General features: G+C 39.0%; 1 protein-coding gene across 1 annotated transcript in view; it reads left to right on the top strand.

Annotated features, from left to right (window-relative positions):
• The first annotated feature begins 6,449 nt into the window (after window positions 1-6,449).
• The window catches only part of sulf1 (sulfatase 1), an 80,008-nt gene continuing 61,487 nt past the window's right edge, over window positions 6,450-24,970 (top strand). The window contains exon 1 of the mRNA XM_032503557.1: window positions 6,450-6,583. The gene's annotated coding sequence lies outside the window, so the exon portion shown is untranslated. The remainder of the gene's footprint in view (window positions 6,584-24,970) is intronic.

Here is a 24,970-nt window from a genome sequence, read left to right on the forward strand (position 1 = left end):
CTATAAAGAGGCACAAGACAGCGCTGTGCAGACAGTGTCTGATTTACTAAACATCATGGTAACTGAAACACATTTAAACGCATGATTTCAAATGTTTAGAATCCATTACTGGATCCATGACATACTTATTTCAAGCATTATACATGGCTGATGTTGTTTTAATTAACATTTTAAAACATTCTCATGTTTCCCCTGCTGTACACCAAAGTACCTCTAGGGGTACACATACTCCCATTTGAGAAACATATTATTCCTATAATACCATGATTGAAAATTAATGTTGGGTGACAGTGAAGCATTATGGGGATGTGCATCCATTGCCACACTACTTAAGCTTCATGTGATTTGTTGCAGTTGAGTGCAAACTGAATAATCATTAACAACTTCTCAATCAATATATGGTCAAATTGAGCCACAATGTTTGTATTAAAACAAACTGTAAAAATTGTGACTATAGAACAAACTGTAAAAAATTGCTAAAATGTTAAATTCAAACTCTGTTTCTTAAATCAAATACGGCTGCAGGAAATCTCCTTGATTATAAACGTTGCCTTTAAATAACTATACAAATAACCACATCATCTTCCTCTTCAAGTTTTATTTATTTTTCTTTATTGATGTAGTAATTCTTTATTAAACACTGTGACAGACATTCAGCAGGTCAGAGACATCATTATCCTACAATTAAAGGGTGTTTAAAAAATAAAAAAGTACATGTCAAAATTAAATTAAATATAAAACAAAAGATATCTAAACATATTAAGTGAGCAATTACATCAATATGTCAATATAACTCCATAAGGGGCTACAGAAAATAATTCTTAAAAATATAACAATGTGCGTTCACTTTTTTTGTTTGTCATATTTAATTTCTTGCAAACAGAACAAGATATATTGTTTGAGAGATACACAATGCAAGCAAAGAACCTTGACATTTTCTCTCTGGATACAATATGCATATACACATCTTGTACATGTCACATGTACAATTTGTTTTATTGATGATTAAAGATACAAATACACAAAATATACATTGTCATGGTATGAAAAAACATTTTTCCATACAAAAACAAGATACATACAACAGCAAAACAAAACAGAAAGGAAAACTGTTCAGGATTTCCAGACTGTGTAGAGGAGACATAGAAGCCGATAATTGTTTTTGTTATTTTTAATTACATGAAGTGATTTAAGAAGCAAATCTATTTCTAACTTGAATACCTGGAAAGAAGGCTGTCCATTTTGCCATTTCTGTTTGTGACTAAAAAAAACTTAGCTTGCAAAAAAAGTGAAGCGTTATTATCAGGATTATCATAAAAAAAAGAAAATCTTTTAAACTAAGAGAATAAGGTGAATCAAAAAGGTGACTATTTAAGTACCAGAGACTTTTAGTTTTCTCACATTTAAAAAATAGGTGTGATAGTGTTTCATCCATATCACCACAGAAGAAGCCAGCACTATTTATGTCTGCATATTTGGCTACAGTAACATTTACAGGGTAGCCTATATTTTATGAAGAATTTTGAATTGAACCTCCTTCACTTTATTTGTAATGCAGTATTTACTAGGTATTTACCAAGCTCTTTTCCAGTTAACATCAGGAATTAATGATCCCCATTTCCCTCTAGGAGTTATTTTTTTTTCTAAATTTCATAAGGGTTATTATATTAACTCTTGAGACCGGGATGGCGTCATGCTTCCCTTCACGGTACACAGGTCAAACAGCGGATTTTAAATAGCTATCACTTCCGGCTGCCATCTACATTTGTAGTAACCAATAAAATACCTTCATCTTGCGGCGTTCGTGATATTTCTGGTCCACTCTAACAACGTTTCTGTGAGAGCGTGTCTTGTAAGTTTATTTGAGGAAATTCACTTAGCTTGCTTTGTAACTAATGTTAACAGCGAAAAAGTCTCAAACGTAACACCGGCCACGTTCAAGGTCCACGGTAAAGGGCCGTTTGAAGGTAAGCTAACGTCAAGTAAAGATATGTTCAGTTTGTTAGTTTGCCCTTTGAAATGTTCGTTTATTCTGTCAGCAGAGAGACATTTAACTTTCTCTCACGTTGTATACTGTTTGAAGAGCGTGGGCTTTATCAGAAAGCAACGGAATAACAATGCCTTTATGTTATTCTGTTGTGTTTATTTAGCTAGCTAGCTTAGCATAGATTTTGTAGCTGCTGCTGTGATAACATTTCAAGAAAGCATCCCTCTCTAGCATGTGTTGTAAATTTACAAGGACAATCCAATTTGAATGTGGATTATTTTAGCTTTTTGTGTTTTGTTTGTGTAGCATGTAAGATGACGTTTTAAGTAGGAAACATCTTACATCCATTTTGCATTCAAGTTTAAACTGTTAAAACCTCATGGAGCAGAATGAAAATAGTCTCTGACCGCCATCACCAACATTGTAAACATTATAAACCAGAAGATATCCATCATTGTTGTGTGGATAGTTAAGGCTGTTAGGTCTGGCAGGACTTGCAAAGTGTTGAAGAACATATTCCCTGTATTAAACAAGTGTTATGTTCTTTCTAGCTGAATAGTTTCCCTAACATGTTCAGCTGTTTGCTTGGGCAGTTTATTGGCCTTTTCTTTTACAACTACACATGATCTAGTAGTACAGACATGTGTTTATTTAATGCTTTTTCCATAAAGATCAAGGTATCAATCTGCATTTTTATGATAAATGACATGGAAATGGCTCATCCCCTTTGGTGTGTTGTGTTTGAAAGGAAAATATCACTACTGGGATTAGCAAATGCTTGTATGATCCCCTGGAACATCATGTATTTAATGTTGTTCCAAAGAGTTGTTCAGCAAATCCAGGAGGATTACATCGTTGACAGAGAAACCAAAATCCTGTTGTGATCTCTGGCTGATTGTGAGGCTTTTCTGTCAAATCTCTGTAAAAGTCACAGAAGGCTCGGGAGCCTTGTGAGTACTCAGCGCTTTAAGGTTCAACTGTAAGACCTCAGCCTGTCTTGCGTCTATCTCCCGTTTCTTCCCCAACAGACTAATGTATGGTTCTTCTCCCTGACCATGATGTGGTCAGTGTCCCAGACGCTTGGGGATCTTTTCAAATGCTGGGCTGTATGGGTGTTACACATTGGCAGGCGTGGGGTGGGTGAGGCTTAGACCTGGGTCAGATGACTCATCCAAACTGGGTGCTTGTATCTGGTTCCAGGGACTCTTTGTGCTCATATTAGTCTTATTATTGTTTCAATTGCAAGAACCTACTCTTGGTTTGGTGGTGCACCGTGTCTTGGAAATGTTTGCGTTTGCTTGTGTTTTATTTCTGTCTGGAGTGGATTAAAACTAAATATTGTGGCAGGCACTGTTAAACCAGTCATATAGCTATTGTCAAACTGCTTTGTCTCGAACATCCAAATAAAGCTCCCTCAGGCTAATGTGGAAGACCTCCACTACTGCAGTTATACTTGAATATTGTTTTACCATCAGAGCTGATGGTTTCACTATCCTATGCTCCAAAAGTGCCAACGATCACTCCAAATCCCCACTCTTTTATGTTTTCATTAACATATAAAGTTGCAGTGGATTTATTGAGTCTGCACATGGCTTTTTACTCAATATGTGATTTATTACACTATCTCAAGCAGCTTTATTCTAATTTGCTGCCAGCATACTTTTCTTGTGCTTCCACCAATTTATCAAAGCCTCTTGCCAAAAGGCTGCTGGTGGATGGCTAGATAAGATTGATTTGTGTTGCCGTAATTCTTTGACTCACCTTTTTATAGATTCACCCTCATTTACTCGATGTAGCAAATACAGCATTTGTCTTCATACCAAATATCAACAAATATGCATAGCTTATTTCTTTTGTGTGATGTGGATTCTGTCATACTCCAGATGCTACATAGTCAGTGTCATCTGTAGGATTTGCCATGACCCATCAAACAGGATCAGAGAACACTAACATCAGTTCTCCCATCAGATACTAATTGGATTCATATTCCAATAAAACCATTGACATGTCACTGTCTTCCTTTGTTAGTACATATTTGTGGGATGTTAGATGGAGAGGTTTCAGGGGTGAAATGACAATACATTGTCAGGTCTAGCTTGCCAGATTACACAAACTGATATACATGTACAGTACGTCATGTCCTTGTGTGTAATGAGGATTGATTCTCTTTGCTAAAAATTTGCCAATTATTTTGGACACATTTGTGGCTTGATTATGTCCGCCCTCACATAGCTTGTTGCCTGTACAAAAACTTAAATTAAGTGATAGTTGCAATTTTTATTGATTAAATAATGTTTCTCAAAATATGGTTATACTTATGCAATCGCAAGTTCCAGATAACCCATTGCTTTTTACCTCCCAAAAACAAAAGCTAGGTAAGCGATAGAAATAATATTGAATAATTTGATTTGGCAATAAAGGCTCACTCGATAGTGTCTGTGTTACTTCATTGAGGCTCCAAGGGACAGCATGCAGGACCAGGGTGGAGTAAGACTGAATGATGATGTTGTTACTGGCCAATCGGGAGGGGTGGAGCTGCACGATTGGGTCTGTTCAATAACCTCAAACAGATCTCTGACCGCAGGAGAACAGATAATGTCTGTGCTAGTGCCGGAATAATTCTGACTGCTTTAAGCTGCTTCACACCTGCTGCTACTTTTCTCTTTTTTCCTCTTCTCTCGCTTGTGTATCATGTCCCAGTTGGCAAGTTTGTTGCCTTTCCTTTTGCGCATGTTTGTCATCAGCATTTGCTTCAGTCAGCTGATAATGGTTAAGTGACACTGGCTTGTAGGTCAGAACATGGGGATTGGCAAAGGACAGATTCTTTGTCACAATGTGGAGAACACTGACCGCGTTTGGTTCTCTTCCTCTCCAATCACAGAGATGACGCTGCTTCCCCTCATCAAAGACTAACACTGCCAAAAGTCTGATCTGAGTTTCCAAGCAATGCAATGCAATGCAAAAAGGAATGATTCAGGGGTCATGATACATTCGTTTCAGCTCAGTCTAACAGAAGCATGGTGTTTGTGATAGTTTGTCATGATTTGAGAAAATGTTGAGTGTGAGTCATAAGTGTTTCTGCTCTGGCTGTACAAAAGGCTTTCCATTTTCTGGATTTCAGTTTTATGATAAAAAAGAAGAAGAATGACTGGATGTCTATACCAGCTGTCCCAGATTGTTTTTTCATTATATCCACCCTAAAGACGGCTTAAACTTTTTTTATTTAGGGCCATATCAATCAAAAGGTTGTAAATGTAATGCTTATTCAAATTGAGTGCCTCTGAAACCTCAGCAGGTTGTTTAAACCACGGGAATAGAGTTGACTCAAAAGAAAATGTTGTGTCAGAAGGTTACACAGCAGGTAGGCTACCTCAATTGCCGGCTTTGGAACATTTTTGCAGCCACACTGTGTTTTGTTAGCTATTAAGCAGGGGCCAATTAAGTAGGGGCCACAAAGATCCAGGAAAGTGAAAGAAAATGGTTCACTCTTATACATTTCTGTAACTTGTATGAGTCTATTCAATGTGTACTGTAGCGTTGGCATGCAGTTAGGCTTTATAGTACATGATCTCATTGGTGTCAGCGCTGGAGCGAACATGGAAATAAAATTGATTTAATGGGTAAGAGGGAAACACTAGTTTTTGGTATCCAAAGCAACTTTGTATTGAATGGGTAGAAACACCATCACAACGTGAATGTGTTGTGAGCTTTATTAGAGAGCGTAGCTGCTAGTCTTACAGGCCTTCTCACTGAAGTCCCACAAAGTAAGAATTATTGAGGGGTCTGCTCACTTTATCATTTACAGCATTTGGAAATCTCTCCAATTTCTCTAATTCTCTGTAATATGTTGACCCATTCAGTTGAGACCTCCTATGTTTACATTACCAATCTAAACAATGCAGTTATCAAATTATTCAGTCCTGAAGCTCAGCTGAATATGAGCCATAAACTGTTTTTATTTCAAAACTACAGCCAGTGACTTCTGCGTACTGACTGCTCTGTTCTCTCTCATCTTTCTAATGGGTCCCATTACAAGATCAACGCTCTGAGTCATCCTTTGTGTCTTGCATCTTCTCAGTGGGGCTGAATCTGCCTGTAAAATCAGCCTTTAAATTGCTTCTGATATTTATGTCACACTTTGGCTTATCTTAAAGATGGCCCAGTGAATTAAAGATGAAAAATAATTGATAACCAAGCTATTTTAGTGTTCCTCCATGATGTCAGTTGACGGTTTAGCTCATGGTTGGACTTAGCATGCTGAAGTTTAAGAGTCTTTTAAGTTTAGGCCAAACAATGATGGGTTTGGAGCTGATACTAGTTTCTGTGAAACATTTACATGCAGCTGAGAGGAGTTTGGGACTTGCCAATAGTTTTGAGGGAAAAAGAAAGAAGAGGAACTACAGAAAAAATGAGACTGACCTGAAAATGTACAATGCCAACAGCTGTGGTCTTTTTGCTTCAGATCAAACGGGGAGATACAGGGAGTGAAGAAGCGTGGGGATGAACTGTGCCAGCCCTCCACAAGAGGGCACAGATGATGTTGCTGAAGGAGGCTAAGGACCCTCCCTGGAGTGTTTCTGATGACATGCCTAGTTGGTAAAATCCTTCATGTTGAGCACCATCCTTGCTCTGGTCTTTTAATCTCCTGTCGCCATAAATCACATGTCTAGTTCCTGCTGAAATAGTGAAAATCCCTGGTTGCAGAATGTTCTCCAATGTCCACTTAAACACTCAACTTGGCAGTTTAAAGGAAATACAGGTTTAAAGTTCTGTTTATGAGTGTGACATTTTTTTAATTTAAAGAGCCAAACAAAATTGGTCCAGATGACAACATACAGAAAAGCACACCTCACACACCAAAGAAGGCTCAGTGCACCTTTTCCACAATCCTTCCTTGCGATCAAATGTTTCACTCTAACACAAAAAGAGGAAATAGGGGATAGAGCGTATCATCTTATACAGGGGGCTACAATGTAAAGGCTCCAAACTGATTTTCACAGGATACCAAGGGTAGATGTGAGGCTCAGGAGGCTGTTTCCTACAGGGCCTTTTATTATCATGCATCTTATTAGGCTGAGTCAATAAACTTGTTAAACGCATCCCCATCACTTGCTAGAATAATTTTAAATTATGTATTTTTTTTTAATAATGTGCACAACACTTAATAAGTTACTGTTTGAAATATCATTTTCAGCTTTCTTTTAATATGCTTTCTTTTAATTCTTTAATATGACATGCTATGAGTTTAATAGTTCTTCTAGGACTTTAAATATTTGCTTCAAGCACTTTTTCCGCTTACTGCCTTAACGATTGGTTAACCAAAAAAACTAGTTAAGATAAAAAATGCATGAATTGGTTAATTTGATCCATTTTCTTTTGGGGAGGAGGTTGATTCAGCTAAGTAAAAGTACGTCAGCAGTCTGTTGCCTCGAGAAAATCAGTTTCTCTGATTATTCGTGTAGCTCCTCAGGCAGTCAACAGTTGACTGGAATTGTACTTTGCAAGTTCAAGGTGTACATTTTTCAAGACATTGATGGTAGAAAGACTTGCACATGGTCATATTTTCCATTTATAAATAAAGGGTTAAACATCTATAATGTTTTTTTCCCCTTCCTGGTCAGATTTGCCACCCCTCTGCTTTGCTGAGCAGGTTGTGGAGCAGGACTATAAAGTGATCATGATGGTATCACCTGTCCTTCAGTGCTGGATGTCAGAGACTGACACTGAAGAGCAGTCGTGGTTTGATTTACAGGAACATGTGGTCTGGGCTGCTGTTTGTCCTTGCAGTTGGTGTGCTATTACAAAGCCTTTGACTATGTAAATGGCCCCATATGGTGCAAAAGACATCTGAAGTTGTCTTACTGTGTCTGGAGTTTAGCTTGGAATGAAAAGCGTCTTGAGTGGTTTGTTCTAGGGATGAGATCTTTTTACTGACTAGCCGTTTAAACCCTGGTATGTTCCTAGTTGACGTCAAAAACAGTAATCGTTAAAACTAAAATTGGTGCTTAGAATTTATTTGTCTTTTAAAGAACAACAAACCAAATTCTCATTACTAGTTTTTTTTTTTTTTTCCATTGCAGCATTATGTTGATTATTTGTACTTAAGTCATCACTTTGCCTATTGTCAGTTTATCTAGACATGCTGTTCTCTTGGGAGGTGGAAACCCTTCTTTACGTAAAAAAATGTAGAAGAGTTAGAAATCTGAATTCTGCCCATGCTGTGTCCCCATAAACCTAATTGATACCTAAGGCTAGTGGTGAAGTGTAAACAGACGGGCAGCTGGTGAGACAGCCATGTGTCTTGGATAGAACAGTCACCCAGCCCATAATGTAGTGCTGTTTGGATTGTTCACTCTTGCTTCTGTGGCTGTCAGGGCCGAACAGAGGCGAGGAGACGACCACACAAAGGAAATATTTGTCCAATCTGTCCAAGCAAACTCCCCAATTGAGGACTGAACTTTCCCATCGCATTGCTCTGTGCCTGGGTGACATCTAATTGAAAGAGGAACGATGCTTTGAACTGAGGAGGAGGCAACTTCTGCATTATGCTTCTTAACAAAACATTTCAAGTTACAAGTGGAACATTGAAGATAAAAACATATTGGTTTTAGTCCATATTTAGTTGCATTAATGTTTATCTGCAGATCTTAAGTACTTTGTTTTAATAAACCACATGAAAGACTTTTTAACCCTTTTTAAAAATAAAAATAAACTATGCCTTGACAATGATTAACATATGCAAACATCCACTATATCCTCATTAAGCCATAGTTAAAGCCTTGCCATTTAAACAAAATGTTTTTCAGAGCCCCACATCCCGTAGATCTTGCCACTGTTCAGAAAATGGGGTTCCCTCCTGTCAGTATCTCCAGGCTTCTCAGACCGCTTTGCTGCAAGCGTCATAAAGAGCCAGGAAGTCTCGTTCTGTGTGCAACTACTAAAACGTTTATCTCTCTCAATTCATGAGAGGCTGTTGGGTCAGCCGTCAAGAACCTTAATTCAACTGTGTGTGTAAGTGTGCGTGCGTGTGCGTGTGTGTTTGTGTGAATGGTTTGCCAGTGTGAAGTGAAAAGGGTTGCCAGGGTGGTGAAAGCAAGCTGTTTGCTCATGTCCAGACAGAATGGATGAGGACACAGATGGGATTTCTCTCTGGTGGACTTTTCTTGTGACCTAGCTTCTCTGTGTTTGGAGAGACATGGAAACCTTAGCTAGAATGGACAGGCATCTTATTGAATGAGGGAAGACTTAGGGCTTTCACTCAACAGGATCTGAATAGGATGTGGGAGACAGGCAGCGAAAGTTGTGTGTGTGTGTGGGGGGGGGGGGGGGGGGGGTGTTAAGATGAGGTCAATATAATGTGAATGGCCCATGCTGTCACCAATTCTTATTTCCCTTGACTCTGGGGATGAAAACATGTTTTTAGATACAAATGAACGTACTGACCATGAGCATGTGTGCCCAGAGCATGTGATAGATTGATATAAAATGGTGGTCTGTATAATCGTGGTCTGATGCAACTCCGGCGTGTCCGGGTCATGCCCTCTAAGTCTCCATAGAGCTGCAGTACCATAAAACTTCAAAGCTTGGACTAAAGAAATCATCTGGGTTTGTTTCTTTCCATGCCAAGTACTTGTGCTTTTTTTCTTAAGAACCATGTGGGGGATTTACGAAACAGCAGCACATTTTAAAAGGGAAACGAAGTGCATCTCCAAGAATTGCATCCAAGCAGCAGTTTTTGGCTCGATGCAGAGGTCAATCTCAGTATACCTGAAGTAAATACCAATACGCTGTAGTAGGACAGAAAACTATAGAAAAACTACTAACAGATTTTCTGTAACTGGTTTAATGATCTTTCTCACAACATGATGCTATATCTACATTGCTTTAAAAAGGAAAGTGTGTGTGTGTGTGTGTGTGTGTGTGTGTGTGTGTGTGTGTGTGTGTGTGTGTGTGTGTGTGTGTGTGTGTGTGTGTGTAGTGTGTAGTGTGTAGTGTGTAGTGTGTAGTGTGTAGTGTGTAGTGTGTGTAGTGTGTGTAGTGTGTGTAGTGTGTGTTGGAAGCCTTATATCAACCACAAATGTCATGTTTTTCATACTGGTCTCAACAGGAAATTCTGCAGTTACAAATTGTTAACGTCAAAACAGGTAAAGTTTTCTGATTCACCAAAGTAGCATACTCCATCTTTCCCTTTTATTATACAATAGGTGCAAGTCATTTGCTTGTTGTCTGGCCTCATGCCTTGGACTAATTTGTTATAAGAGACCTTGCCAGAAGCTAACTGATCCAGACAGCATTGCTCACAGGGTCACAAAGTCCCCTTTTTCATGATAAGGCTAGTCCAAGAGAGAAAATGTGGTTCTGTTGTGAGTCATTTATTAAGATTGGCTTTAAAAGGACACCCACCCACAGAGAGAGTGATCTTGTGCAGGTTACACTAACACAAAGTCAGGTACTGACAGGATTTCTACTTCTGATGCAACCCTCATACATAGCTTTCCAAATAATAATAATGTATACTTTATTAATCCCGCAAAGGAAAACTACAATTTACTCTCTGTTATTACACACAGGCCTGAATTACACACACACATGCTCAGTACCTATACATGCACTAAATAGAGAGATGTCAGAGTGAGGGGGCTGCCCATGGAAAGGCGCCCCGAGCAGTTGGGGGTTCGGTGCAAAGAATAGCTCTAATGTGTTCATACACTAATTCCCCTAACTCATTGGGGGTAAGCTGTTGCACCAGGTAAAGGAGTTTACATATCTCACGATCTTGTTCAAGATTGAGGGTATAATGGGGGCAGATGGGTGGGTGGAGGTGATCCCACGTTGCAGTTGTGAGTTGCTGACAGGTGTAGCATGACCAGGGGTGAAAGGTCAAGAAAGTTTCCATGGCAATACAGGTCCGCAACTACTTCTGGTAACATGCAAGTTGGACAGAACAACCTACCCACAGCTCATCCATTATCACTCCCAACAATATTGTCTATAGTATACAGTCTTTTCATTTTTTTTATACAGTGTTATTTGCACAATTAACCTTTTATGTTTTTTTTATAGGTCCAAATCAGCTTTGTTTTTATACATATCAGATTCTTTTCACAAAACAGCCCAAGTGCCCACATGGCATCCGATCTTTTCCAGTTCTGATGGGGGCCACTTTCACATGTGGTCCAAATCCGTTAAAGGTCTAATATTTTAAAAATGGAATCCGAGTCTGAACCGTCAGATCGGAATTTAATGCGACTCAGACGTCATTTTAAAGTCTAGAGCGACCATTGTCACAATTCTGTACCGAGCAAGCCCCCGGGAACAGCGCCAGACTTTAATGCAAACATGGGCATAGCAGCCGACGGTGGAATTGCAACATTTAGACTTTGCAAGGCAAAAGATACGTCTATATATCAGCAAATAAATATCTTTGAGGTACTTTTTTGGTACAACACCAGTCCAAACACTTATAGTCCTCATTCCAATCATTATGTTTTAAAAGTTGTAACATACAATAATAGAGTATAATAATACTAGAGTAATAAAGCATCATCTAATCTAATCTAGCCTTGCAGAGACTTATTTAACTAGGCATAATGAACGCACATTATGAACGGGAGCAGACCCACAGGACTGTGCCCAGCTGAGCCGTGGATATAACATTATTAACGTCTCTGTTCTCAAACTGCCGCTGGCTATCGGCTAGTAGCACTACATAACAAATATACTGTATCTCCTTGGTTCTGTCCATGGGATGTGAAGCCCTTTAGCAGGCCTTATCTTTGAGCAAGGGATGCTGCAGTAGAAATACTAGCACCTATCATTGTACATTTCACATTGTGACAAGAAATACAGAAGTACAAATGCATTCTTTCTCATTTAAGAAAAAACTTAAAAACCGCAGAGGTGACAGAGACTAGATGTATGTTAGACCGAGTGGAACGGAACTTTGTTTCAAAAGTGCAGAATGGGCACATTGACATCAGGTTAAACCAACATTGGGTATGGGAGTGACGCCAAGATAATTGGAGAGCGAGCACCGGGCAGGGTCAGGTTACATGTTGTCGACCCCAGGCCTGCCCTGAACCTGTCTGTCAGAGGCATAGAGGAGAGTGAGTGAAAAGGAGGAGGAAGAACACACTGATGAGTGACACATTTTGACACACAATCTTTGCTCAATGGCATCCATTCAGCTGGGCACTTGCTGCTTTGGCATTTCAAGAGAGCTTAATCAGATCTGATGGGTGTATCACAATCCATTTCAAGTCACCGGATAACCAAAATATGTGCATGCTCTCGTGGTTTTTTGGACACCTTGCTGCAAGTTAGATTTTTAGAAATTATCTGGTGATGTTATTTTCTTTATGATTTTTGATGGAAAATCAGCAACTTTTAGTAATTATCAACAACTATTGGACAGTGGTCCAGTATTAAGCAAGAATGCTGCAGTCAGCAACTGGCGCCTTCAATTTACGCCCACAAAAGTACTTGTTTTACCACTGACAGCCTGATATTGTTATTCTAAGTTTCTGATATTATGGAAAGGATCCCTACAGAAGTCAACCTTTCTTTTAAGATGATCCTTCTTTCCTTAGGTAAGAAGAAATTCTACGCACACTCAAGATCACTCTTTAGCACAATTGCGTGAAATAAGTAGTTATACTGTTTTCGTCCGTAGTAATTTAAAATGTAATATTTCTCACCTGCCATCCAATAATAAGTGATTGATCATGCTATTTATACTCTAAAGTATGCATATTTATGCAAACTATTGCAATCACTTCTGCGCCCTTCTCCGGACACTGTTCACTGCATTAGTAATTGCATTCCATGCATCTGTTTTAATTTGCTGCTTTGTATCCAATCTATACCACGTCTTTTTGGACATTTGTCTAAGAACACATTTAAGAAAAAAAGATAGGATTACATTGCAGCCCGGCCCGTGGCTGCCGGTCACAGCGTTTTTTGCAAAATACTGGACTGATTTTGACTGTAGTTCCCATCAGTCTCTTACACACAAACATAGGAAAATAGGGTCCAAGTTGAAAAAAACAGTTACCCTTTAACAAACATTTGGGGATTTTTTTCCGTTTATATTTAAAGTAATATATGGATTAACATTATGTGACTCTGAGTTCAACACTGGGATGTCTGTGGCCTGTATGTGACATCATGCAGGGAGGTGAACCCAGTGCTGGGTCAGGCCCTAATGAGACCCGCAGAAGAGTCATTACAGTCAGTGTGAGAAAGTTAGACTGTTGAGAGTAGCAAACCGCCGGGTGGAGCACCCCCCCCACCCCCAAATCCTTCTCTTCCACCAGCTGGCTAACAGATGGAAGGACCTGTTGGCCAAGAAAGTGAAGGAGAAGACGAGAATGTGGGCGAGGAGGAGGGGAAAATTTCAGTGACAGATATATTGAATGATAAACAAATTTGCCGATGCTTGAATCAGAGCTCTGGGTGCACTTACATATTTTTCTCCCTCATTGTGGACAAGTGTGTACATTTGTGTGTAGAGGTGACATTTGGCTAGTGTTGCCCATTGGTTTATGCAATCGTAGTGTTTGGTGTGTTTTGTTTACAGGGCTTGTGAAATGGAGGAAGTCAGATTGTGCTGGGGAAGGTGATGAGAATGTCAGGATGGGAGACAAAGTGGATACAGGCGTACAACTTGCACGGTTGATACTGAGCTCTGCAGTCAGAATGATTTCTGTCCTGCTGTTATTTACCTTTCAGGCCCTTCAGAGAGGAAACCAGTGGGTGTGGTGAGATCAACAGGGACTTGTCCTCCAAGATTTATACAAACACAACGTGGTGTGTGGTGTGTGGTGGTGTGTGTTGTGTGTGTGTGTGTGTTTGTGTGTGTGTGTGTTTGTGTGTGTGTGTGTGTGTGGTGTGTGTGTGTGTGTGTGTGTGTGTGTGTGTGTGTGTGTGTGTGTGTGTGTGTGTGTGTGTGTGTGTGTGTGTGTGTGTGTGTGTGTGTGTGTGTGTGTGTGTGTGTGTGTGTGTGTGTGTGTGTGTGTGTGTGTGTGTGTGTGTGTGTGTGTGTGTGTGTGTGTGTGTGTGTGTGTGTGCCGTCCTCATTTGTAAGCTGTATGCACAGGTGGAAGCAATGGCAAAGGAAGTAAAGTCCCAGTTTAACTGCTGTCTTTGTTTTAGTTTCAGTAGATATATATTGCACCCTTTTTAAGATATTTGATTAAGTTCTATAAAAAGTGTAGGCTAAAATGTGTATTAACAACCATTTTCTGTGTGCTGTGAGCAAGCCTTGAAAAAACATGAGTGAGAGCCAATAGTAACATATTAAATATTTTTAATGCAATAGATTTATGGTTGTATTACCATTGGATGAAAGACACACTTTTGTTGTTAATGACAAGTATGAAACACCTCATGCAAAATGTTGTTACTCGCATTGACAAAGCTGTGCGGTGAATCACTCTCATTTTATCTACACTGTTTCCACAGGAATAATGTGCCTCTTTCTGTAGACTAAACCTACTGTTGCTGATTAAGAGACACAGTGACACATATTTGTTTTTTTTCCTGTAAAACTCTTGTCTCGTTTCCTACATGTCACACAATTATAAATATATATATATATATATATATAAATTTTTTTTTATATATATTATAATTGACAGTTGGAAGCAGTCATTAATTTTGTGATTTTCATTTTATCCAAATTGTCTTCAAAGCAGCACAAAACATTGAATATGTCCTATTCTTGGGGTCTTTTATGAATAATTCAATGTCTAATTTTAGAGTTAAGCTATTGTCTTCTGTTCATTCTTCAATAAGTAATAATACAATGATTTGTTTTTGACAATGCTCCTGTAAAACCATTTAACATTTAGATGTTAAATGGGGACACCTGACCTAATGACTTAACACTCGGGTGGTGATGTTTCCTTCCTGACAGTAATCCTCGAGGATTGTTTTTGTTTTCTTCCCTGCTTGCACGTATGCTCATAAAAAAAAAAGGAAATTCATTTGTTGTGTAGGCCCCACACCTTCAACATAATTGTATGTGTCTTAAACAAAGTGGAAAATACAGTATGCTAAATAATTCTTTAAAACAATTGCAATTGAATCTTCAATTCTTAATGTTGTAATTATACTGTATCACTTAGTTATTTATAGCACTTATCAGCCATATTTAGTAGGATAAGTCTTAAAAAACAAATGCATGTTCGGAAATGCTACCTCCATGTCTTCAACATGAATAACTAAGCTACTTCCTCAGGGTTTTTATAGCTGTGTCTCTTTTTCTCAGTTGTGATGGAGAAGTAGATCAGGTAGGGTACTGTTCCATATTGTAAGTCAGTGTCTTGGAACATCTGCATATTGGCATGCTCAGCTCATCTTTGGATATTTCAGGGAAATCCAGACACGGAGAGGCTTTCCTCCCCAGCTCAACTCAGTTTACTTTCCCACAGCTCTCGAGATTTTTTTGTGGTCAGTCCACCTCAGCAGGAGTACTTGATGGTTTGCTTAGATTTGACTGGAACTTGAGATTGCAAAAAAATCCTGTCTTTGGGTACCAGGCTGGTGTCTTTTAGATTCAGAAAGAATGTATGTCATAAAATGTTTCCCTGGCCTCACATGTATGAAAATACCATTCAGACCTGTTGCATCTCAAACGTTTTGTTAGTAACCTTTCTGTTCCAGCATTTATCTATTACTTGCTGAATATGTAGTTTACCACTTTACTGCCAGGGAGTCTTTTGATCACTTTGGCAAAAATTTGTCTTTTAATACTGGTGACCTCACTCTGCAGGTGCTGGGTCCAGCTTGGCATTTCTAATGTGTTACGAATTGTTTCCTTGCCAGTCTTTAAATCGACTTCAGTCGTTCCAGCTGTTGTTCTTAGCTAACTTTACATATTTTGTTCAGTTTCCTTAACTAATATTTACCTGACCCTTGGATGATCAGCAACAATTTCCTTTTGTGAATAATTTCTAATAAGTATCCATTGACATTCATTACACTGAGCTATGCTTTTACAACAGTATGAATGACAATCACTGTCATTGCTATATCTCAAGTAAAGCCCTTACTTCCTCCGGCCCACCCTCTTCTCCACCTCCAACCTTGTTCTCTCTTGTACCTGCCTTACAACCCAAGACTATAAAATGCTAAATTGCCTGTCAGTTTTCTCAGGGTTTTGTTTTTGGCAGCGGAGAACAAGTCTATATCCACCAAGTTTCACTTCCAGGATTGCTCTAGTGCCGCAGGAAATTCCGGCATATGTATGCCTTTTCCCCAATGTCCGTTTCCTTCCGTTTTCTTTGTGTTGGAATTTTACACATTTTATGAGGACTATGATCTCTGCCTGGTAAATCCTGACAGCTTGCTACACTATCCGTCCAATCTGAGTTTTCTCTCGCACGACTAAAACAACCATTTGAACGTACAGGTTCCACCAAAACAAGTTCCTTCCAGAGGCTATTTTGCAGCAGCTCCGTGCGGAGCTTAGCGCAGATAATGATGATTGTGATTGGTTCAAAGAAATGCCAATAAACTAGAGTAGGTTTACCTTCCATCCCGGAATGCTGTGTGGACTTGCCAGACCCTCCTCCACAGTACTGTGGAGGAGGGTCTGGCAATGCGAGACTAGCGGTGAACAGACCTGACCTGGCTGGGACAATTTAGGTAGGTGAGGGACAGCTGCTCTGCAGCTTACCAACTGGGTGAGAAAATGGTCATCACAGGACACTCCTCAGGGTTTTACAGTTCTCTTGCCCTGTGTTTTTTCCTGTTGGGAATGAGGCACAGGGCCATTCAGACTCATATCCCTGCCACAGCACCAACAGAGCTTCTGCTGTTGTCTGCTTGGAGGGAATTTGTCCCTAAAGCTTGTCGTCTCCCGGCCATTCTGAAATAGTTGGACTGAATATAGTTTTGTGTTTTAGGGGTCAGACTTTTCTGTGTCTTTCTTTATTGCTGTCTGCACTAAAGGGCATTTCTGGAAAGCAGACTTAATTTAATAATGTGAGAAACATGCTTGACTGGAAGTTTTCAATACCTTGTTGAACAGCCAGACATGTTTAAGTGAGTGTTCCTTTATTCTCAGTAAAGTTTGGGCATTAAGATGGATGGCATCCTGTCAAGCTCACTGACGCACTGATGTGTGGCACCTATGTACCCTGTGCTAAATGTGTTTGTTTTTTGATAAATCAGTATGTTCTCAAATAGGATTTATGTCCGTCTGAGCAGTAGGTTAGAAGTTACTCCCTAGAGAATGTGCTAAAATAAACGTTAATGCCCCTCTGGATCCTTAGGGAGTGCCCCTAAACCCAAATTCCTTTCACAACTGAAATCCCCCCGTCTCTTGTAGCGAAAATGTAGAAGGAAAATTGCAGGACCTTCGTTGAACATTGAAGGTTTTTTTTTTTTTTTTTTTTTTTTTTTTTAGGTGTTGACGTTTATACATCATGACTTTTGTAGACTGTCTGCATAGGTTGAGGCTTACGTTGTTGTAATGGTTCCTTCTGTGTTATACTTTCATCGCGGCCGTTTCTTCACAGCTACAGACCCCTATGCAATTGGTATGTCTTCAGCCCCATGAAACATTTTAATTAGTCTAAGCTGGTGAAGTGCTCTAAGTGCCAGTGTGGGAATACCTCAGTGTTCTTAATAATTTGCCAAGCAGCCACAGGTTCCCACAACGGCTGTCTGTGCTATTGTTAGGTGAAAGAGCCATAATGTACTAGCCTGGCGTTGTCATACTCCGATTGTAGTCAGAATCTGAGTCTGATACGGCTCCATTGGGCTGTGTTTATGGGGCTTGTTTCAACCAAACCAGGAAAGATGCTTCTCCACTCTATTGGATAGACCTATAACCAAGGCTAATAATGTACAGTCATATTTAATGAATTAGCATAAGAAATCATCGAAGTTGTACACTAGAGTTGGGCGGTATCCAAATTTTGATATCGTCAAACCCCCTCCCTATTTTACCGTGGTATACGGTATTACTGTGACTAATTAAAAATGATGACGTAAGCCTCAGACGGCGTCAACAAACTGTTGGCTTGTGCCTACACCGTTCAGAAACTGAATACCAAACACTACTATTGAAACACACACAACTAATTAAATAAAATATATATTATTATTTAATCCTTGTCTCCTATATAAGTGCATTGCATTGTTTAATGACAGTATTGATATACCCAACCCTACTGTACACTATGTTTAAGAGAGGGAGAGCAAACATGCAGAAGTGAAAGTATGTTCTAACGTCTGTGTGACTAAAGATACTGGCTAGGTAGAGCGGCTGAAACCTGCTGATAAGATCAGGGGATGCCTGGAGTTATTGGCGTCCCTCTTTGCATGCTGTCGTTTCTTTCTTCTTTTTTTTTTTTACATGTCTCCGGTTAAAGATGCAATTGAATAACCTTTTATTAGGCTGTTAGTTCTCAGCCTAGACATCCTCTTCTTCCATGTTCTCTCTATTGCTTGCCTGTCGTTGTGCTCTTGAGAACGATATGCTTCTTGGGCAGTTTGCTGTGACAAATAGGACACTGGCTTTTAATGTATAGAGGCATAATTTCTTTGTGTGGATTTATCAATTTTTGATGACATACATGAGTGTTAAATGACACAGGATACTGTTGTACATTTAATTCTTTGACAGCTGACTGTAGATACATGGGCAGATATTGGAATGGTATGTAACAAATGTCCCTGGCCAGAATTGCTGCCATTGTTGGTGTTTCGCTTAAAGTGTAGAAAGTTGGAAGGAGTTACCTTAATGTCCATGTATATGACTTGATATATACTCCAATTGTGTAAAAGACACAGGTTTAAACAAAGCATTGCAGTCTTCCTTTTTAAAATGTGCCCTTAGGTTTACAGAATGTACAAACAGAAAAATTCCTTGAAATGAAGCCAGTCTTTGATGCAAAATATCTGCTTCTCGTAATTTAATGTTCTCATCACTCAATAAACTATGTTGAGGGTGAACACTTAGATAAGCACCAGAATCATAATCCTGTTTTTTCTCAATGGACAGCTTTTTTAAAACATTGAATTAAGTCCAGAACCTTAGTGCTAGTATAACTCATCAGCAGACTTTGTTTTTACAACTTTATATAAAGGGTTCTGGTATTCATCTCCCAGATTCTTACCAATAAGCATGTCTTCCTGTGTTTGACAATTAAAAGGAGTTGGACTGTTTAAATTGTCATTGTCACTACAGTATTTCCAAGGGGAGATATACTGCAACTGCAGTTAAGGGAGGGGTCACTCTCACTTGTATAGGCAGAAAAATCTTTTTTTCTCCCTTTCCTTTCTTTTGAAGCCACACCATGCCCCATACACAAAGAAGCTATGGCGGTAATATATCAGTTAGAGGAATGGTCTTGCAGATATATGGTCCCTTTGTCTCTGTTTAGAGCAGTTTGTTTTCACACTACATCTCCACCTGGCCAAAAAAGGGTTGCATTTAGCGTTTATCACTTATTCTTCTGTTTAGTGTATGAAATGTCATCAAATAAAGAAAAATACAAAATACTTGCCTGAGCAAAATTTATATTGCTATTTTTTTATCAATGAAAACTCAAAGTTTTCAATTTGTTATGATAGGAAACGCAGGAAATGTGGAGATTCTCACTTCTGAGAAGCTCCAACTAAATCTGAAACTGTTGTCCATTCATTTTCTCTTAAAGAGTTTCAGCAGTACTTGCAACATTTTCTGCTGGCTTTATGAAAAGCCGTGCAACCAAAGGACTCACATTGTGATTGTAAAACCTAAGGTGACTGGTATTTTATGTTGACTAATCTAAATACAATTTTGTATATTAATTGATCTTGTTATATTAACTATTTATCCAAAAGCTAGATGTTTCAACAAAGAAAAACTTTGAGCAGTGTTTAGGAGATAATGGACCTAGTGGTAGCTCAGGTATCCATTTTGCCCAGCTATTAAGAATGGGCCAGCCAGTGTCATTTGATCAATATGTTTCCTTTCCTCTTTTAAGTCAGTGATGGTCCTAAATGGGTCCTGCAGCCTTGGCCTGTCTGGCCTTTCTCCCAGCCACACTAATTAGGAACCCTTGTGTATGGTTGTCTGGAGCTTTCACAGCCAGCCTGGGAGCTCCCCTAATTTATGAGTCATTTCCCAAAGAAAACAAGCCGCCTCAGCAAGTCCTGGTATAAGGATACAGGATATTTTAAGTGAGGTTTGATTACTGGGAGGGTGGAGGGGTAGTTAAAGTAGATGGAAGAAAGGAGATGGATTGATGTCTGACAAGAGAAAATAGGATTTATGAAGCACCTGTGACACCAGTCAACATCTGGAATGATGGCAGCAGGGAGAATAACGAATTAGAGGAAGGCAGACAGGAGGAGAGAGAAAGATGGAGAAAAAAAGCTAGAGAGTGATATAGGGCAGTGAATGTAGACACCCAGAGGGGGCAGGATGTATGTGACTCACTACAAAATGTAAACAAGGAAGACAAAATGAAATGCTTTATAGCCCATACAGTTACAGATCATAGCTACATACAGTACATTTGGTTGCTTTAGTCTGTCTTCCATTTTGGTTTCTCGTATGGTGGTTTTACATATGTATTCATAGCTGTATTCTTAGATATTTCACAAGTTCAGCTGGTAGGCCTACACATAGTTACAACAAGACTTAATCTATCAGTTACACTTGTGGTTTTGTGAGGCTGTGCTAATAGATAGATAGATAGATAGATAGATAGATACTTTAGTCATCCCAAAGGAAATTTTAGTTGACGCACAGCTGTGATTTGAGCTAAATGCTAACATCAGCAGCCCCAAGGTAACATGCTCACAGTGACTATGCTAACATGCTGATGTTTACTGTTCACATCTTAGTTGGATTTATTATTATGCAAACATTTCCTAATTAGCAGTAAAAAGAAAGAACAGCTAAGGTTGATAAATTAGATTTGCAGGCTTTTGTCATAAACCAAAATTCTGACCACACTGAGATTTTGACAAAAAAAATTACCAAAGTTATTATTCCTCTTCATTTATTAGTCAAAACCTGGGACAAATACTGAGATATTCGAAGGGCATGGATAGCGTGACCAAATTAAGTCATTTCAGTTTGGACCAAAGTGGTGGACATCCCTAGAGCCATGCTCTCAAGTGGCTCAACCACAGTCATTATATGAAGAAAATATCCTTACAGTGAAACCCTACATGGGATACTTAACATTTTTGGCATGGTGGTCTTCCACCTATTAAAGTAAAATCGGGTCACTATGAGAGAAAGTTATGGACTGTATTATAGCACCTGTGTTTTTTGAAGTGCAATAAATGGTCTTAAGGGCTTTATTTTCATCAACACTACTAACATTGCTATGGGATGAGCTAATTATTTTATTAAATGACTGTATTGGCAGCATGGCCTGCATGATTCAGGAAAAAATCTGAATCACAATTTTTTAGCTTAGAATCTTTATCACGATTCTCTGCCACGATTTGGTTCTCAGGAAGTCTGCTTATTGCACACATGAACCATGACAAAACAAAACAAATGGGCAGTACCAAACATAGTTTTTTTTTTTTTTGCACCTATAGCATATTTTGCATCACCACAAGCCTGTAAACATGGAGGATCCAATGAAGAGAAGGGAGAGCATTGTAGCGCCTGGGAGCGCACATAGACTGTATAAAAGGTTTTAAAATCTTTTATACAGTCTGTTTAAAACAAAGAAAGAAAGTAGTAACGTTTGTCATGCAGCTGGTTCATAAAATTAAAGGAGAATCAAAGTCATAAAAAAAAAAGTTATTTCAAATTTAAATTGTGAACTGGGTGAATTGAGATCTCAGTTTTATAGCGATTAATTGTGCAGGCCTATTGGCAGCTCTGGCTGGCTCGGAGGTGTCAGCCAAATCCTTGTGTGTAAATTCTGCAATGTAACACTGACTGAGACAGCTGAGACCACCTCAAATTTTTATCGGCACTTAGAAAAGACGCATAAAGAAAAGGTAAGCTAAGTGTAATTGATGCCAGCAAGCTAGCTATTGTTATCAATCTGTCAATCTTTCAGATCAATTTGAGGAGTGCCAATGGTTAGCATTTTTCACATTTCAATGTCTTGGTTTTGTTTGGTCTTGATACACTCTGGTCTTGGTGAAGACTTGGTCACGATTTAAGTTGTCTTGACTACGCTGGCTAGAGCTCTGTTTTTTCTAGCATTATGGAAATAACTCTCATTAGTAGTTGTCTGTTTTGGAAAACTAGATTGCTGCAGTGTGATAGCTTGACATAGGGGAACCCTGGACAGGCAAAAGTTCTCCAACTTTGAAGTCTGTACGAAGGCTATTAACTTCACCTCAAAGAGTGCAATGAAAGCAGTCATTCTTTCTTTTTCTTTCTTTCTTACTTTCTTTCAGCAGGGGGACTCCTGCTCTTCAAGCCTGTCCTGCTTTCTTGTTGTCTGTCTAAATCCGACTCACTCTTGTAAATCTCTGCTTCTTTAGCCAGACAGCCCTTAAATCGCAGAAGCCTTTTGTGTATTACAAGGCTACAGAAATAAACATTTAAAAGTGAAAACGGCCGTGTCTGTTCTCCCTTTCAGAGAAATTATGCATGGGATATTTGAGGCTGAGCCACATTAACTGTCAGGTGTGTTCAATTTACATCCTTTTTATTTAAATGTCAGTTTATCATGGTTCTTTTGGTACAGTCCAAATAAATACAGGAACTGCCTGTAATGCTCCACTGGCTTGTTCTGAAATTAGTCAATTTATTGGTGGGTTCCACTAAACGTTTGCAATGTTTGTTTAATTTTTGGTTTGCTGTTCTCAAGGTTAAGCCAGCAGATTCTGATGAGCTCCAGTTGGGATAAATCATGGTCAGTTTCACGGAGTCCTCTCTTGTTACCTTCTAATCTTCTTTCTCTGTCAGTCTACTTTTATTCTTCAAGTTCTAGTGTATCATCACTTTAATAAAAACAAAAAAAAAGATATAGATGTAGTAATTTATAATTTTTTTAGAATGAGTCACTTATTTAATCATTTTGCGATTGCATGGTGATATTTGATTAAGCCAAGTGGTTCTCATTTCACTGAACTTATTGGCATATTACTACACAGGGTAAATAAGGCAGAGAGATCATAGTAGAGCTTGGCGATATGAAAAAAAAAAAAAATCAAATATCACAACATAATTATTGTATCTTCAGTTTAATTTAGCAATTTCTTAGCATCGCTTGGGTTTTTTCCAAGCGTTGTGTTCTTATCTGTCTTATCTTAACTTATCCTCTTAAGGGACTAATCTGGTAAATGCTTCCTGGCTGTCAGTCAGCTGGTTTTTGAAAGTCTGTCAGGAAAGTATTTATAAGAGAAATCCATCTTCTTTTGTACATACGTTTTGGTCATAATGGTCTGTACTGCACAAAATCCAGCCCACCATCCCAAGGCAAATAGAGCTAAGTCACTGCGTCCTCAGCAATTTATGGACAAGCTGTGTGTCTGTCAGTGAATCCAGATGTTTCGGCAGCGCTTATTAAACAGTGAGTATATTGCCATAGAAGCAGTAAATTTGAGAGTGGGAAGAAAGGAAAAAAATTATCTTTTCAGATGGCAGAGTGAAGTAGTTTTCAGTTTACACCACACTTTTCAGAAGCACTCCCATCACATCACTTTGTTCTTCTGTTACGGTCTTGTTTAAAACCTGGAATAACAGGTGTTTTTCATTTATGTTGTTCTTAACAGTCTTTTAGTTTACCGCCTGTCTCCTGCTGACCTCTTGCTCTGAATTACTGCCTGGGATTTTGGCCTCCTAATCTCACCTCCTCGTACTGAGCATTTATTTCATGTGCATGTGGATTAACATGTATTTAAGAAATGAAAAGTGTTTTTGTTTTTATGTAAAATATAAATTTTATACTGAAATCTTACATGGAAAACATTTATTTTGATATTAACTAACCAGCCCAAGGAAACATTGAGCATTCATGTATCACAGCTGGCAGCATCTGGTAAATAAGCAACAAGACAGATTATATCCCCACTCCACCTCCTTTCACCTTTCGGAGATGTCTGTGCCCACCATGTACTTTCACTCCCAGGATTACAGGCTGGCTCCCACTTTCAAAGGCTAGTTGAAGAATCACAGCAAAACTGGTGTTAAAGGTTTGGAACGCTGCATAAAGACAACAGCATGTCCTCTAATAAAGCAGTGTGAAGCAGGGCAGCCATGAAAGCCCTCCAGGACATTGCTATAGTAGTTTCAAAAGTTCACTCAAACTTGGACGCAGCGAGCTTGCCTGGCCTGGCCTGGCTTCTCAGAACGTGGTTCTAAACAAAATTGTCTGGTAACAGATAATAATGTAAAAGTAACAGTTTTCTGAAAATGTAAAGAAGAGCAGGTTAAAATGTACAGTTTTTTTGCTGAATTTTTATTTGCACGGAGGATATGGTGTAGACAATCTCTTGTGCAGTTTGTAGGTTTCTACACCATCAGAGCCTGTTCCTGGGGTTGAACAACATGCAGGCGAGTGGGTCATTGAGTTTATCAAGTGGGCACCTCCCATCACAGATGTTTCGTTGAATGGTACATGACAGCTTTCAAACTCAAACGGCATGCACACAGCACACAGTACTTGCAGTACAGAATTTACATTGCAAAGTTGTAAAACAACTGCCTTCCTCCAGCACACACGGAACCGTGTCCTATTGGAGACCTGTTTCCATCAACTGATGAATTTAAGTCTGACATTATTCACCCAGTTTTTAGCTGTGATTTGGTCCACTATTTATTGAGAAAAATATTTGGGGCTTTAACATGTTAATTACTATAGTTTTTTCCACTTTGGGTTGAAAGTTTTGTGTAAGTTTTAAGCAAATTTAAAACAAAGTTAAAAAGTTGAATTGTATGAGACAGCACAAAGTAATCCTCATGATGTATGTACCTTTTTTAGGACATGAAGAATAAAACTATAATAAAGATCCCAGCAGCTTCTATGTCAGCTTGGGCCACTGTCATTAGTAAAAAGA

The sequence above is a fragment of the Etheostoma spectabile genome, chromosome 22, assembly GCF_008692095.1.
Source record: "Etheostoma spectabile isolate EspeVRDwgs_2016 chromosome 22, UIUC_Espe_1.0, whole genome shotgun sequence".
Taxonomy (NCBI): Eukaryota; Metazoa; Chordata; class Actinopteri; order Perciformes; family Percidae; genus Etheostoma; species Etheostoma spectabile.